This window comes from Thalassophryne amazonica, chromosome 4, assembly GCF_902500255.1.
Source record: "Thalassophryne amazonica chromosome 4, fThaAma1.1, whole genome shotgun sequence".
Taxonomy (NCBI): Eukaryota; Metazoa; Chordata; class Actinopteri; order Batrachoidiformes; family Batrachoididae; genus Thalassophryne; species Thalassophryne amazonica.
This window is the reverse complement of record NC_047106.1, coordinates 18,516,545-18,534,620: the sequence shown is the minus strand read 5'-3', so window position 1 is coordinate 18,534,620 and position 18,076 is coordinate 18,516,545.

The window sequence follows — 18,076 nt, the reverse complement described above, 5'->3', positions numbered from 1 at the left end:
CCGGGGCTGGATTGGGAAAAAAATGCAGCCCTGGACATTTTGGTCCAGACTGGCCCGCCGCTACAATCTGTGTGCACATACTGTGCCAACTCACACCCCACCGAAGTACATGTAAACACACAGGGGCGTAGCACCAAATTCTGGGCCCTAGGTACTAGCCATATTGAAGACATCCCCCCCACCCACCCACCCACCCACACTGTTATGTTCTTTTTTATTAATAGGCAGCAGATAACAGAATATTTACAGAGGAATCCTTCAAATCTGGAAAACAAGCACCAAAGTTGGCACAAATACTCCTTAGACATTACTCTTTTGAAAAAACTGAGTATCCACTTGAATTTCAGTAGGTGGCCAGGTAGGGGTCAATTGAAGAATTACACAGGGGTCAAAATTAAAAAATGTTTCAATCATATTGAAAGCTATACCACATTATCTGTCTGATCACAACGATACCAAATAGTTTGGACTATCTATGACTGAATGTTATGGAGTTATGGGGTAAAAACAGCAAGAATGGTAACAAAGGTCAGCATTAGTTTGTACAGGGGTCAGATGTTAAAGTTACTCTAAATATTGTAAAATGTGATGCAAATTATTGGTTGAGTTAATAGGATTTTAAAAAGGAATAGTTTGCACTATGTGGCATGCTTAGTTATCATGTTACAGGGTAACATATGTCACATGTCATAGAATCCAATGGACGTCGACATTGCTCTACCTTTACCTTGCAGACCAAGCATTCACACAGTCAGAACTATTTCATTATTAATCCTATTACTTCAACCATAATTTGCACCACTTTTTACCAAAATTGGCAACTTTAACTTTTGACCCCTGTACAAACTGAAATTGACCTTTGTCACCATTGTTGTTTTTAGCCCATAACTCCATAACATTCAGTCATAGATAGTCTAAACAATACCTTTTTGGTATTGTTGTGATCAGACAAATAATGTGGTATAGCTTTCAATATGATTGGAGCATTTTTAAATTTTGACCCCTGTGTAATTCCTCAATTGACCCCTAACTGGCCACCTAATGAAAATTCAGAGTAATGTTTGAGGAGTATGTGTTCCAATTTTGGCGCTTGTTTCCAGAAATGAACAATTGTTACAGTTATCTGCTCCACTATAACGCAAACACCAAATTTCTAATGTGTAGTCAAACCAGGTCTAAATCATGTATACCTTAGATCACACCTGGGAGTCAGAACCATTTTTAAAGTTGGGGGGCAATATTGAGTTGGGGGGTCTGGGGGACGAAATTGCACCATTTTCTAGAAAAATGGTGCAATGTGGTGCATTCCCATCTGTTAAAATGCACAGGAATGCATTTTAACAGTCCCCCAGAACCCCCAACTCAATATAGCTTTCAAGCTCACCTCTCTTTCAAAGAATGTGGTTATCAGCTGCTTTCCCTCATTTAGTTTTCTTTCCTTGTCCTTTTTTCTGTTCTTTTTTGAAATCTAGACTTTGATTTTTTTAGGAAAGACATATTTTATTTCAGCCTAACACTAGGGCTGCAATTAATGATTATTTTAGTAATCAATTCATGAGTCGATTATTTTTTCGATTAATCATTTTTTGTTTTGTTTTTTTTTAACTTACATGTGAGTTTTGCCATTATTTCTTGAAGGGAGTTATTATAAAAGGCCTTTGTCCCACAACATCAACGTTTGAGCTTGTAACAAAGTTATGTTATATTCTCATGAAAAAACATACCCGGAGTAGTGTTTTGTTTTATTTGCACATACATACATCACCGACACACCACAAAGGATTTCTATCAGGTTTAGATGCCTACAGCAACTCTCTCAACCACTGACAACATATTACAAACAAGAGTCCACGAAAGTATTTTAAAGGCCTGACTAAAGTGTAATATGTGATCTTTAAAAAATATTTTTCATGAAAAAGACACAAATGTGCAGTTTACTGCATTTTATTTTTCTTGTGTAAAAACACAAGCTTAGCTGTGGTTTGACTTGAAACAAATTGTCATTAAACTTAATAAACGCGGTGAAGTGGAGGTTTAAGAGTCACTAGGTGTTCACAGGAAACAGTTATTAATTTCTATATTTATTTTTTTATGTTCATTGTTAGTTCCATTTATCTTTTCTGTTGTGTTTAATCAAGTTGTTTTGTTTCTTTCTCTAAAATTGTATTGTAGCATTACTGTTATTATTACTATTATTGTTGTTGCTATTATTATATAAATTAAAAAAAATAAAAAAATATTACAATTTGTAATACATTTGACTCTTTTACGACAACAAACGCTGAGCCTTGAATTATTATACAGAAAACAAAAGCACACAAATGTGCTGACAGCTGCAACACTTAATGCTAACTTTAACATTGAAAACGCCATAGACATGCTAATGCGTTAACATCGGTCCAGTTTTTAAGTTATAAAATACATCAACTGTTTCAGAAGACCATAACAGGTCGGTTTAACATAAAAAAGATAAATATTACTCACAGACATATACTCTTATGGTTTTAGTGGGGAAAAATTAAGATAAAGCAAAATAAAACAATGAATCAACAAAGCAGCAGATTGAAGCACTGCTTTGATCTGCAAATCACTGCTTTGATTGGTTCAAGGTTCAAAACAAAGCTACGCTGCAGAAACGGTTGATTTATATGGAAGAAACAAAACATTCGCGGTAAAACAAAGTTATTTAACAACTAATCGTTGACTAAATTAGTTGACAACTATTTTAATAATCGATTAAATCGATTAGTTGTTTCAGCTCTACTAAACACCTTCTCAAATCCCGTTTGCGATATGTGTGTGTGTGTGTGGCGGGGGGGGGGGGGGGGGGGGCAGTGCCGCCTGTGCACCTGGACTAACCATTGTACAACTGTGCAGGGGTGGAAGGGCCCTCAGAGATCTTTCAATGTTATTGTTAGAGCAGAATTATGTTTTGCAACATTTATACATTCATTCTAATTATATTCTTTTACAACATGAATTATATGGACATTAATGACATGCAACACAAAAATGTATTAATGCCAGTTTTTGTGCCCCCCCCATGCTCTGGGCCCTGGGCACATAGTACCCTTCCCCCCCAGTCCAACGCCCCTGTAAACACACAAATGTTAGACCTCAGTGCTGCTTTTGATACTGTTGACCATAAAATTTTATTACAGAGATTAGAGCATGCCATAGGTATTAAAGGCACTGCGCTGCGGTGGTTGAATCATATTTGTCTAATAGATTACAATTTGTTCATGTAAATGGGGAATCTTCTTCACAGACTAAAGTTAATTATGGAGTTCCACAAGGTTCTGTGCTAGGACCAATTTTATTCACTTTATACATGCTTCCCTTAGGCAGTATTATTAGACGGTATTGCTTAAATTTTCATTGTTACGCAGATGATACCCAGCTTTATCTATCCATGAAGCCAGAGGACACACACCAATTAGCTAAACTGCAGGATTGTCTTACAGACATAAAGACATGGATGACCTCTAATTTCCTGCTTTTAAACTCAGATAAAACTGAAGTTATTGTACTTGGCCCCACAAATCTTAGAAACATGGTGTCTAACCAGATCCTTACTCTGGATGGCATTACCCTGACCTCTAGTAATACTGTGAGAAATCTTGGAGTCATTTTTGATCAGGATATGTCATTCAAAGCGCATATTAAACAAATATGTAGGACTGCTTTTTTGCATTTACGCAATATCTTTAAAATCAGAAAGGTCTTGTCTCAGAGTGATGCTGAAAAACTAATTCATGCATTTATTTCCTCTAGGCTGGACTATTGTAATTCATTATTATCAGGTTGTCCTAAAAGTTCCCTAAAAAGCCTTCAGTTAATTCAAAATGCTGCAGCTAGAGTACTGACGGGGACTAGAAGGAAAGAGCATATCTCACCCATATTGGCCTCTCTTCATTGGCTTCCTGTTAATTCTAGAATAGAATTTAAAATTCTTCTTCTTACTTATAAGGTTTGAATAATCAGGTCCCATCTTATCTTAGGGACCTCGTAGTACCATATCACCCCAATAGAGCGCTTCGCTCTCAGACTGCAGGCTTACTTGTAGTTCCTAGGGTTTGTAAGAGTAGAATGGGAGGCAGAGCCTTCAGCTTTCAGGCTCCTCTCCTGTGGAACCAGCTCCCAATTCAGATCAGGGAGACAGACACCCTCTCTACTTTTAAGATTAGGCTTAAAACTTTCCTTTTGCTAAAGCTTATAGTTAGGGCTGGATCAGGTGACCCTGAACCATCCCTTAGTTATGCTGCTATAGATGTAGACTGCTGGGGGTTCCCATGATGCACTGTTTCTTTCTCTTTTTGCTCTGTATGCACCACTCTGCATTTAATCATTAGTGATTGATCTCTGCTCCCCTCCGCAGCATGTCTTTTTCCTGGTTCTCTCCCTCAGCCCCAACCAGTCCCAGCAGAAGACTGCCCCTCCCTGAGCCTGGTTCTGCTGGAGGTTTCTTCCTGTTAAAAGGGAGTTTTTCCTTCTCACTGTAGCCAAGTGCTTGCTCACAGGGGGTCGTTTTGACCGTTGGGGTTTTACATAATTATTGTATGGCCTTGCCTTACAATATAAAGCGCCTTGGGGCAACTGTTTGTTGTGATTTGGCGCTATATAAAAAATTGATTGATTGATTGAAAGTGTAGTGACACGGACCCACACAGGGGGCGTAATTGAACGGTCAATAGATGAGCCAAAAGGTAACAATTTAATGTTGTGAATGTGCACAACGAAATACAATCACAGAATTTGATATCAGTCAATATACAGAGGTGACGTGTGGGCAGGCTTGAGGATAGAAGACGTCTGTCCAGAGAAGAGTCGGGTCCCACACGATTTCCACTGCCAACGGATCTGAAGTACGCCGGAGTCGCCAAGTCCTGAGTCCCCAGGTGGCCACCGTCTCCAGCTGTCAGATCTGGTACTGCTGGCAGGAGGCAGAAAAACAGTTAAGGGTGAGTGTGTGAAACACACCCAGTAAACAGTCAGCAATATGAGTCTCTCATTTGTCGGGTGGGAACAAACTCTCCACCTCTGAACACCAGAAAACAGTTTGTGTCGGGTTAACCTTCTACTTGTTGCAGTTCGGAGTGAGGAGTGAAAATCGTTCACTCCTCGGCCATCCACGAACCCCAGCCTCCAGCTGACAGTAGTGGGTTAAACACCTGCAAACAGTTCACAACAGGAGAAAGCAAGCAACGTGCGTCGGCTGAGAATTTACCTATAGGGTAGACGATATCTCGGCAGCGAGGTGGAGTTGCTGCCCGGCTTTTATGGTGATGGTGGTTTGTGGTTGATGATTGACAGCTGGTGATGAGGTGGTGATGACTGACAGCTGTCACTCCCGGCTGCTCCTGCGAGGTGGCTGCGCCCTCTCGTGCCTGAAGCCCGCACTTCAGGCAGGGCGCCCTTTGGTGGTGGGCCAGCAGTACCTCCTCTTCAGCGGCCCACACAACAGGACCCCCCCCTCAACGGGCGCCTCCTGGCGCCCGACCAGGCTTGTCTGGATGACGGGCATAGAAGTCGGCCAGGAGGGCCGGGTCCAGGATGAAGGTCCTCTTCACCCAGGAGCGCTCTTCGGGTCCATAACCCTCCCAGTCCACCAGATACTGGAACCCCCGGCCCCATCGATGAACGTCCAAGAGCCTGCGCACTGTCCATGCAGGCTCTCCGTCGATGATCCGGGCAGGAGGCGGTGCCGGTCCGGGGGTGCAGAGTGGTGAGGTATGGTAGGGCTTGATGCAGGACACGTGGAATACTGGATGAATCCGCAGTGAAGCAGGAAGTTGCAGCTTCACTGCGGCCCGACTGAGGACTTTGAGGATTTTGTAGGGTCCAATGAAACGGTCCTTGAGTTTTTGTGATTCCACGTGGAGTGGGATGTCCTTTGTACACAACCAAACTTCCTGCCTGGGCTGGTATGCAGGGGCCGGGGAACACCGGCGGTCCGCATGGGCCTTGGCCCTCATCCAGGCTTTGAGCAGGGCAGAGCGGGCAGTGTGCCACACCCCACCTCCTCAAGTGGGCCTGGACCGAGGGCACGCCGACCTCTCCCTAAGTGAGCGGAAATAATGGGGGCTGGTACCCCAAATATACCTTGAATGGGGAGAGGCCGGTGGCAGATGAGATTTGGCTGTTGTGAGCGTACTCGATCCAGGCCAGATGGTTGCTCCAGGCCATCAGGTGCGCGGAGGTCATGCAGCGGATGGCCTGCTCCAGCTCTTGGTTCGCCCGCTCTGCCTGTCCGTTCGTCTGGGGATGGTACCCGGATGAGAGGCTTACGGTGGCCCCCAGTTCCCTACAGAAGCTCCTCCAAACTTGCAAGGAGAACTGGGGACCACGGTCGGAGACGATGTCTGGAGGAATCCCATGCAGACGTACAACATGGTGGACCAGGAGGTCCTCTGTCTCCTGGGCCGTTGGGAGCTTCGGGAGGGCAATGAAGTGGGCCACCTTGGAGAACCGGTCCATTATCGTCATGATGGTATTCATGTCCTCGGACGGCGGGAGGCCCGTGATGAAGTCCAGGCCGATGTGGGACCAGGGGCGATGAGGCACCGGTAGCGGCTGGAGGATTCCTTGTATCTTCTGGTGATCCGCCTTGCCCCTGGCGCAGGTGGTACAGGCCTGGACGTATTCCCGGACGTCGGCCTCCATGGACGCCCACCAGAAGCGCTGCCGGACCACTGCCACAGTTCTTCGCACCCCTGGGTGACAGGAGAGCTTGGAACCATGACAGAAGTCCAGGACTGCAGCTCTGGCCTCTGGTGGGACGTAGAGTTTGTTCTTAGGGCTGGTCCCCGGGTCCGGGTTCTGTGCCAGGGCCTCCCGGACGGTCTTCTCCACGTCCCAGGTGAGGGTGGCCACGATAGTGGACTCGGGGATGATGGTTTCCGGTGGATCTGACAGCTCGGTTTTGACTTCCTCTTCGTGTACCCGGGACAAGGCGTCAGATCGTTGATTCTTGGTCCTGGGGCGGTAGGTGATCTGGAAGTCAAAACGCCCAAAGAACAATGACCAGCGGGCTTGCCTGGGGTTCAGACGCTTGGCGGTCTGGATGTACTCCAGGTTCCGATGGTCCGTGAAAACCGTAAAAGGTACCGCAGCTCCCTCCAACAGGTGTCTCCACTCCTCAAGAGCCTCTTTCACCGCTAGGAGCTCCCGATTGCCGACGTCATAGTTCCTTTCTGCCGGGGTCAACCTGCGGGAGAAATAGGCACAGGGGTGGAGGACCTTATCGGACTCCCTGCTCTGGGACAGCACGGCTCCTATCCCTGAGTCAGAGGCATCCACTTCAACTATAAACTGGCGGCTAGGATCGGGCTGCACCAGAACTGGTGCAGTCGAAAACCGGCGTTTCAACTCCCTAAACGCGGCCTCGCACTGATCCGACCAGGTAAAGGGGACCTTACAGGAGGTCAGGGCTGTCAGGGGACTAACCACCTGACTGTAGCCCTTGATAAACCTCCTGTAGAAATTTGCAAAGCCGAGGAACTGTTGCAGTTTCCTACAGCTTGTTGGTTGGGGCCAATCTCTCACCACCGCAACCTTGGCTGGATCAGGGGCAACGGAGTTGGAGGAGATTATGAACCCCAGGAAGGACAAAGAAGTGCGGTGGAACTCGCACTTCTCGCCCTTCACAAACAGCCGGTTCTCCAACAACCGCTGCAGGACCTGACCTACATGCTTAACATGAGTCTCAGGATCCGGGGAAAAGATGAGGATATCGTCCAGGTATACGAAGACGAATTGGTGCAGGAAGTCCCGCAAGACGTTGTTTACCAAGGCTTGGAACGTCGTGGGGGCATTAGTGAGGCCGAACGGCATGACCAGGTACTCAAAGTGACATAACGGGGTGTTAAATGCCGTCTTCCATTCATCTCCCTTCTGGATCCGAACCTGGTGATAAGCATTCCTAAGATCCAGTTTGGTGAAAATCTTGGCTCCATGCAGGGACGTGAACACTGAATCCAACAGGGGCAACAGGTATCGATTGCGAACCGTGATGTCATTCAGCCCTCTGTAGTCAATGCATGGACGGAGCCCGCCGTCTTTCTTGCCCACAAAAAAGAAACCAGCACCCATCGGGGAGGTGGAGTTTCAGATCAACCCGGCAGCTAACGAGTCCCGGATGTAGGTTTCCATTGATTTGCGCTCTGGACGTGAGAGGTTGTACAGCCTGCTGGACGGGTACTCAACGCCTGAGATCAAATCAATGGCGCAATCATACGGACGGTGCAGGGGGAGAGTGAGTGCCAGATCTTTGCTGAAGACGTCAGCAAGATCATGGTACTCCTCAGGCACCGTTGACAGATTGGGGGGGACTTTAACCTCCTCGTTAGCAGTCAAACCGGGGGGAACCGAGGATCCCAAACACTCCCGGTGGCAGGTTTTGCTCCACTCAGCCACAACCCCAGACGGCCAATCAATCCGGGGATTGTGTTTTTGATCCACGGGAAGCCCAAAATTACGCGGGAAGTAGAAGGAGTCACGTAAAACTCGATCTCCTCCTGATGATTCCCAGACACTACCAGAGTTACAGGTAGTGTCTTGTGTGTGATTAAAGGAAGAAGGGTGCCATCTAGTGCCCGTACCTTCAGTGGTGAAGGAAGCGCCACCAGAGGGAGCCCTACCTCCTTTGCCCATCTGCTGTCCAGCAGATTCCCTTCTGACCCCGTGTCCACCAGTGCTGGGGCCTGAAGGGTTAAATCCCCACTTAGGATCGTGACTGGGAGCCGTGCAGAAATGCGTGCGTGTCCCACGTGAATGTTATGACCCACCCTTAGCCCAGTCTCTAAAGGCGAGTGTTGTCGTTTTGGCCATTTGGGGCAGTTTTTCTGTATGTGCTCTCTTGAGCTGCAGAGAAAACACTCCCCGCGGGCCAGCCTCCTCATTCTGTCAACTGATCTCATTTTGGCCCTGCTCGTTTCTCTAGCAACATCAGCAAGGGGAGCTGTTGCCACACGGAGCGCTGAGGCTGTGGAGCGTGGGAAGGGCGGAACCTTTTCAGACCCGGAAGGGAGAGGGACGGCGCATGCCCGGCCACGTCCTTCGTCTCGCTCCCGATGGCGTTCTTCTAACTGGTTGTCTAATCATATAACCAGGTCGATAAGCCCGTCTAAATCCCGCGGCTCGTCCTTAGCCACCAGATGCTCCTTTAGGACCAGAGACAGTCCGTTTACAAAGGTGGCGCGGAGTGCAACAGCATTCCAGCCGGCTCTCGCAGCCGCAATGCGGAAGTCGACTGCATACTCGGCTGCACTCCGACGCCCCTGTCTCATAGACAGCAGCACCGTTGAAGCGGTCTCGTCTCTATGAGGGTGATCGAACACCAGTCTGAACTCCCTCACAAACTCAGTATATACCGTTAGGAGATGTGAATTTTGCTCACAAAGCGCCGTAGCCCAGGCGCGTGCCTCACCTCAAAGCAAATTAATCACATAAGCCACCCGGCTTGAGTCCGACGCGTACATAACGGGACGCTGTGCAAAGATGAGCGAATACTGCATCAAAAAGTCTGCACACGTCTCTACACAACCTCCGTACAGTTCCAGGGGACTTATGTATGCTTCAGGGGACGGTGGGGGGGTTCGTTGGACGACCAGTGGAATGTCTATATTTGGCACCAGGACAGCAGGAAGAGGAGCTGCAGCCGCGCCCTGTGCGCGTGCTTCCACCTCCGCGATGAGAGCCTCTATCCTGCGATCGAGTATTTTGCTCTGCTCAGTCACCAAGTCCATCCAAGCAGTGAAGATGTGCTGCAACTCACCTAACACGCCTCCTGCTGGCACCTGTGCATCCTGCTCTTCCATTGGATGTTCAACGGATGGTTGACGCCCCTCGGAATCCATGACGTTGGCCGAGATATCCTGTTGGGAAAGTGTAGTGACACGGACCCACAACAGGGGGCGTAAATGAACGGTCAATAGATGAGCCAAAAGTTAACAATTTAATGTTGTGAATGTGCACAACGAAATACAATCACAGAATTTGATATCAGTCAATATACAGAGGTGATGTGTGGGCAGGCTCGAGGATAGAAGACGTCTGTCCAGAGAAGAGTCGGGTCCCACACGATTTCCACTGCCAACGGATCTGAAGTATGCCGGAGTCGCCAAGTCCTGAGTTCCCAGGTGGCCACCGTCTCCAGCTGTCAGATCTGGTACTGCTGGCAGGAGGCAGAAAAACAGTTAAGGGTGAGTGTGTGAAAACACACCCAGTAAACAGTCAGCAATACGAGTCTCTCCTTTGTCGGGTGGGAACAAACACCAGTTAAGGGTGAGTGTGTGAAAACACACCCAGTAATCAGTCAGCAATACGAGTCTCTCCTTTGTCGGGTGGGAACAAACACCTCCACCTCTGAACACCAGAAAACAGTTTGTGTCGGGTTAACCTTCTACTTGTTGCAGTTCGGAGTGAGGAGTGAAAATCGTTCACTCCTCGGCCATCCACGAACCCCAGCCTCGAGCTGACAGTAGTGGGTTAAACACCTGCAAACAGTTCACAACAGGAGAAAGCAAGCAACGTGCATCGGCACAACAACGGCTGAGAATTTACCTATAGGGTAGACGATATCTCGGCAGCGAGATGGAGTTGCTGCCTGGCTTTTATGATGATGGTGGTTTGTGGTTGATGAGTGACAGCTGGTGATGAGGTGGTGATGACTAACAGCTGTCACTCCCGGCTGCTCCTGCGAGGTGGCTGTGCCCTCTCGTGCCTGAAGCCCGCACTTCAGGCAGGGCGCCCTCTGGTGGTGGGCCAGCAGTACCTCCTCTTCAGCGGCCCACACAACAACAAACCCTTAATAACACAACTATATTGAACAATATCCCTTAGACCCGGACGTGTTTTCATTTATATGAAAGGCTGAACATTTATATGAATGATGAGTGTTTGTCCACACCATGCTAGCATACACACCCGCTATCACTGCTGCCACCATCAGTCTCCTCCTGCTCCTGTACCACCTCCATGGCAGTGGGAGCCTCACTGTGTGTGGCCTTTGGTGTCAACAATGGGGTGCAGTTGTTTCAGTCTGTCATCATGGAGGGGCCTGCAATTTTCATCTTAGGTGCATGTCCACTGTGAGAGACATAATCTAAAAAAAAAAAAAAATCCAGAAATCACAATGTATGATTTTTTAAATAATTTATTTGTATGTTACTGCTGCAAATAAGTATTTGAACACCTGTGAAAATCAATGTTAATATTTGGTACAGTAGCCTTTGTTTGCAATTACAGAGGTCAAAGGTTTCCTGTAGTTTTTCCACCAGGTTTTCACACACTGCAGCAGGGATTTTTGTCCACTCCTCCATACAGATCTTCTCTAGACCTTTCAGGGTTGGAGTTTCAGCTCCCTCCAAATATTTTCTATTGAGTTCAGGTCTGGAGACTGGCCAGGCCACTCCAGGACCTTGAAATGCTTCTTACGGAGCCCCTCCTTAGTTGCCCTGGCTGTGTGTTTGGAGTCATTGTCATGCTGGAAGACCCAGCCATGACCCATCTTCAATGCTCTCACTGAGGGAAGGAGGTTGTTTGCCAAAATCTCACAATACATGACCCCATCCATCCTCCCTTCAATACGGTGCAGTCATTCTGTCCTCTTTGCAGAAGAGCAGCCCCACAGTATGCTGTTTCCACCCCCATGCTTCACAGTTGGGATGGTTTTCTTGGGGTTGTTCTCATCTTCTAAACATGGTAAGTGGAGTTGATTCCAAAAAGCTCTATTCTGGTCTCATCTGACCACATGACCTTCTCACATGCCTCCTGTAGATCGTCCAGATGGTCACTGGTGAACTTGAAACGGGCCTGGACATGTGCTGGCTTGAGCAGGGGGACCTTGCTGCCCTAGAGGATTTTAAACCATGACAGCATCATGTGTTACTAATGTAATCTTTGTGACTGTAGTCCCAGCTCTGTTCAGGTCATTGACCAGGTCCTCCTGTGTAGTTCTGAGCTTTCTCAGAATCATCCTTACCCCACAAATTGAGATCTTGCATGGAATCCCAGACCGTTCGTGCGCACACATGTTAACAAAGAAAAAAAAACTGGCTGCTGCTGCAGTTCCTCGCTCTCCTCTCCAACTCTGTCATAATTGTGTTATAAACCAGTCACCATTTGTTTTTATTATACATCTGTGTTCTTAATAAAATTATCTTCATAGACAATTCGTTTGCGCTCACATGTGAAAAAAATGCAACGCAATATCGCACCACAAACGTGCCATTCGCTGAAGATCGCTTTATTCGCGTCGCATTGCGTGGCTTGGACCTTTGTGGCACCACAATGCGTCCTTCCATAGGGATTACATGGCAGCCTCTCGCCGCATCGCTCGCGTGGCGTCCGGTGTGAACGCTGCATAACATCTAAAGTGTAATGGACCAGAAGGTTGATGTTATGCCCAAAACACACCCATCATTAACTGATGAAACACAACCTCTTCTTATCACGTTGCGGCGTACTACGGCTCAGATTACACTGTAAATAGCAATGTGCACCATAGATTGTCAAGATAGGGCCCTCAACCTAAGAACAGTAATGTTGGGAGATTTCTTAGGTTGTGGATGGTCACAAGGCCCTACAAACTAAGAGTGAGACCCAGGGATTAGCAGTTCTGCTTAAATCAGCTTCAGTCCGGATTGCTTTCTTGCCAAACCGTGTTCAAACCTGTTTTTCAGCTCCAGCTCACAACGTGTCCAAACTCAGTCCGGCTCAAGTCAGATTTGTTGCAGTTTCACCAACATATTTTGTAACAATTTCTTGGATCTGTAAGTGAGAGCGCGGGTGTGTGTGACAGGTGGATTTCCTTGGTGAGAAGGTACCACAGAGAAAGAAGCTTGTTTGCTATTGTGGTGTGACGCAGGCTAGCAGGAGTCGCTGTGTTCTCTGTGAGGCTGACCTTTGACACTTTGCTGTGAAAGCTGTTCTCAGACAAGTCAAACCTTTCACTCACATATTTCTTTGCACTTTCATAGAACAAAATGAAATCAACCTCACATTTCTTTGCAAAATGAGACTCAGCTGTTTAAGTTTGTTGTTCACAGCAATGCAAAAAAAAAAAAAGTCCTTCAGCCTCAAGTTTCCCTTTCAGTTCAGTCGTGACTTCAAAACACAGAGGTTATGCTGAATGATTTGGTCTCAAGTGCTTCGATACGTCAGTGCCATCCTCTGCAAAACACTTTCTCAAAATCTTGGGCCATTCTTCCTCACCAAGGCTCTGAAAACAGCTGATCAGGGGTTTCCAGTAGGTGAACATTCGGTCAATAGAGGGCAGCAGAGACAACCACCTCGTGGTGAGGTTGCACTCGTTCACCTCCACAAACTGTCAAAAACTCCCTCAGCTGTGCCGTTCTGCTGGCTGAGATGCTAAAATGGCTTTATACACTTTAAACACAACATTTTCAATGTCCAGATCCAAGATCCCAACCGTGTATCTTGTGGAATTGTGCAGAATGCTTGCTAAACAGTTTGCAGCAGGCACATCATTTTGAGCTAGCTTTAGCTTCTGATAAACGTGTTTTCCGTCATTAATGCTGGTGTTGTCTGCTGCATATGCTGACATTTTTTTTGCACATCTAGACCAGACATCTGGAGTTTTGCCAGCAGCTGATTGGTTATAGCTTCCGACGTTTCGTTGCTGTCACTTTAAAAATCTAGCAGTGCATGCTGCATGCTGTCCTCAAAGTGAGAAATACAGTAGTGTTCAGAATAATAGTAGTGCTATGTGACTAAAAAGATTAATCCAGGTTTTGAGTATATTTCTTATTGTTACATGAGAAACAAGGTACCAGTAGATTCAGTAGATTCTCACAAATCCAACACGAGCAAGCATTCATGATATGCACACTCTTAAGGCTATGAAATTGGGATATTAGTAAAAAAGTAGAAAAGGGGGTGCTCACAATAATAGTAGCATCTGCTGTTGACGCTACAAACTCAAAACTGTTATGTTCAAACTGCTTTTTTAGCAATCCTGTGAATCACTAAACTAGTATTTAGTTATATCATATTTTTGGGGACTGCACTGTAGCTTACTTTGGTTTTGTTAGATATACTCAACAAAAATATAAACGCAACGCTTTTGGTTTTGCTCCCATTTTGTATGAGATGAACTCAAAGATCTAAAACCTTTTCCACATACACAATATCACCATTTCCCTCAAATATTGTTCACAAACCAGTCTAAATCTGTAATAGTGAGCACTTCTCCTTTGCTGAGATAATCCATCCCACCTCACAGGTGTGTCATACCAAGATGCTGATTAGACACCATGATTAGTGCACAGGTGTGCCTTAGACTGCCCACAATAAAAGGCCACTCTGAAAGGTGCAGTTTTGTTTTATTGGGGGGGGATACCAGTCAGTATCTGGTGTGACCACCATTTGCCTCATGCAGTGCAACACATCTCCTTCGCATCATCCGTGAAGAGAACACCTCTCCAACGTGCCAAACGCCAGCGAATGTGAGCATTTGCCCACTCAAGTCGGTTACGACGACGAACTGGAGTCAGGTCAAGACCCCGATGAGGACGACGAGCATGCAGATGAGCTTCCCTGAGATGGTTTCTGACAGTTTGTGAAGAAATTCTTTGGTTATGCAAACCGATTGTTTCAGCAGCTGTCCGAGTGGCTGGTCTCAGACGATCTTGGAGGTGAACATGCTGGATGTGGAGGTCCTGGGCTGGTGTGGTTACACGTGGTCTGTGGTTGTGAGGCTGGTTGGATGTACTGCTAAATTCTCTGAAACGACTTTGGAGACGGCTTATGGTAGAGACATGAACATTCAATACACGAGCAACAGCTCTGGTTGACATTCCTGAAGATCTTCTAAATTAGTGAGACACCATTTCCTCTCCAACTTACGGGTTATCTGCTTTAAGCTACGAGTTTGTGAGTTATACCACGGAGTCAGGCACTTCTGATTTAAAGCTCTCTTTTTCAGAGGAGCTACAGCATCCAAAGTTGTCTTCAATGAGGATGTAAAACTATTGACGAGATACTCTATCTCACTTACAGAGTTTAGGTAGCTACTCTGCACTGTGTTGGTATATGGCATTAGAGAACATAAAGAAGGAATCATATCCTTAAACCTAGTTACAGCGCTTTCTGAAAGACTTCTAGTGTAATGAAACTTATTCCCCACTGCTGGGTAGTCCATCAGAGTAAATATAAATGTTATTAAGAAATGATCAATCAATCAATCAATCAATCAACCTTTTTTTATATAGCGCCAAATCACAACAAACAGTTGCCCCAAGGCGCTTTATATTGTAAGGCAAGGCCACACAATAATTATGAAAAACCCCAACGGTCAAAACGACCCCCTGTGAGCAAGCACCTGGCTACAGTGGGAAGGAAAAACTCCCTTTTAACAGGAAGAAACCTCCAGCAGAACCAGGCTCAGGGAGGGGCAGTCTTCTGCTGAGACTGGCTGGGGCCGAGGGAAAGAACCAGGAAAAAGACATGCTGTGGAAGGGGGCAGAGATCGATCACTAATGATTAAATGCGGAGTGATGCATACAGAGCAAAAAGAGAAAGAAACAGTGCATCATGGGAACCCCCCCACAGTCTACGTCTAAAGCAGCATAACCAAGGGATAGTCCAGGGTCACCTGATCCAGCCCTAACTATAAGCCTTAGCGAAAAGGAAAGTTTTAAGCCTAATCTTAAAAGTAGAGAGGGTATCTGTCTCCCTGATCTGAATTGGGAGCTGGTTCCACAGGAGAGGAGCCTGAAAGCTGAAGGCTCTGCCTCCCATTCTACTCTTACAAACCCTAGGAACTACAAGTAAGCCTGCAGTCTGAGAGCGAAGCGCTCTAATGGGGTAATATGGTACTACGAGGTCCCTAAGATAAGATGGGACCTGATTATTCAAAACCATATAAGTAAGAAGAAGAATTTTAAATTCTATTCTAGAATTAACAGGAAGCCAATGAAGAGAGGCCAACACGGGTGAGATATGCTCTCTCCTGCTAGTCCCCGTCAGTACTCTAGCTGCAGCATTTTGAATCAACTGAAGGCTTTTTAGGGAACTTTTAGGACAACCTGATAATAATGAATTACAATAGTCCAGCCTAGAGGAAATAAATGCATGAATTAGTTTTTCAGCATCACTCTGAGACAAGACCTTTCTGATTTTAGAGATATTGCGTAAATGCAAAAAGGCAGTCCTACATATTTGTTTAATATGCGCTTTGAATGACATATCCTGATCAAAAATGACTCCAAGATTTCTCACAGTATTACTAGAGGTCAGGGAAATGCCATCCAGAGTAAAGATCTGGTTAGAGACCATGCTTCTAAGATTTGTGGGGCCAAGTACAATAACTTCAGTTTTATCTGAGTTTAAAAGCAGGAAATTAGAGGTCATCCATGTCTTTATGTCTGTAAGACAATCCTGCAGTTTAGCTAATTGGTGTGTGTCCTCTGGTTTCATGGATAGATAAAGCTGGGTATCATCTGCGTAACAATGAAAATTTAAGCAATACCGTCTAATAATACTGCCTAAGGGAAGCATGTATAAAGTGAATAAAATTGGTCCTAGCACAGAACCTTGTGGAACTCCATAATTAACTTTTGTCCGTGAAGAAGATTCCCCATTTACATGAACAAACTGTAATCTATTAGACAAATATGATTCAAACCACCGCAGTGCAGTGCCCTTAATACCTATGACATGCTCTAATCTCTGTAATAGAATTTTATGGTCAACAGTATCAAAAGCAGCACTGAGGTCCAACAGAACAAGCACAGAGATAAGTCCACTGTCTGAAGCCATAAGAAGATCATTTGTAACCTTCACTAATGCTGTTTCTGTACTATGATGAATTCTAAAACCTGACTGAACCTCTTCAAATAGACCATTCCTCTGCAGGTGATCAGTTAGCTGTTTTACAACTACCCTCTCAAGAATCTTTGAGAGAAAAGGAAGGTTGGAGATTGGCCTATAATTAGCTAAGATAGCTGGGTCAAGTGATGGCTTTTTAAGTAATGGTTTAATTACTGCCACCTTAAAAGCCTGTGGTACATAGCCAACTAACAAAGATAAGTTGATCATATTTAAGATTGAAGCATTAAATAATGGTAGGACTTCCTTGAGCAGCCTGGCAGGAATGGGGTCTAATAAACATGTTGATGGTTTGGATGAAGTAACTAATGAAAATAACTCAGACAGAACAATCGGAGAGAAAGAGTCTAACCAAATACCGGCATCACTGAAAGCAGCCAAAGATAACGATACATCTTTGGGATGATTATGAGTAATTTTTTCTCTAATAGTCAAAATTTTGTTAGCAAAGAAAGTCATGAAGTCATTACTAGTTAAAGTTAATGGAATACTCAGCTCAATAGAGCTCTGACTCTTTGTCAGCCTGGCTACAGTGCTGAAGAGAAACCTGGGGTTGTTCTTATTTTCTTCAATTAGTGATGAGTAGAAAGATGTCCTAGCTTTACGGAGGGCTTTTTTATAGAGCAACAAACTCTTTTTCCAGGCTAAGTGAAGATCTTCTAAATTAGTGAGACGCCATTTCCTCTCCAACTTACGGGTTATCTGCTTTAAGCTACGAGTTTGTGAGTTATACCACAGAGTCAGACACTTCTGATTTAAAGCTCTCTTTTTCAGAGGAGCTACAGCATCCAAAGTTGTTTTCAATGAGGATGTAAAACTATTGACGAGATACTCTAACTCCCTTACAGAGTTTAGGTAGCTACTCTGCTCTGTGTTGGTATATGACATTAGAGAACATAAAGAAGGAATCATATCCTTAAACCTAGTTACAGCGCTTTCTGAAAGACTTCTAGTGTAATGAAACTTATTCCCCACTGCAGGGTAGTTCATCAGGGTAAATGTAAATGTTATTAAAAAATGATCAGACAGAAGGGAGTTTTCAGGGAATACTGTTAAGTCTTCTATTTCCATACCATAAGTCAAAACAAGATCTAAGATATGATTAAAGTGGTGGGTGGACTCATTTACTTTTTGAGCAAAGCCAATAGAGTCTAATAATAGATTAAATGCAGTGTTGAGGCTGTCATTCTCAGCATCTGTGTGGATGTTAAAATCGCCCACTATA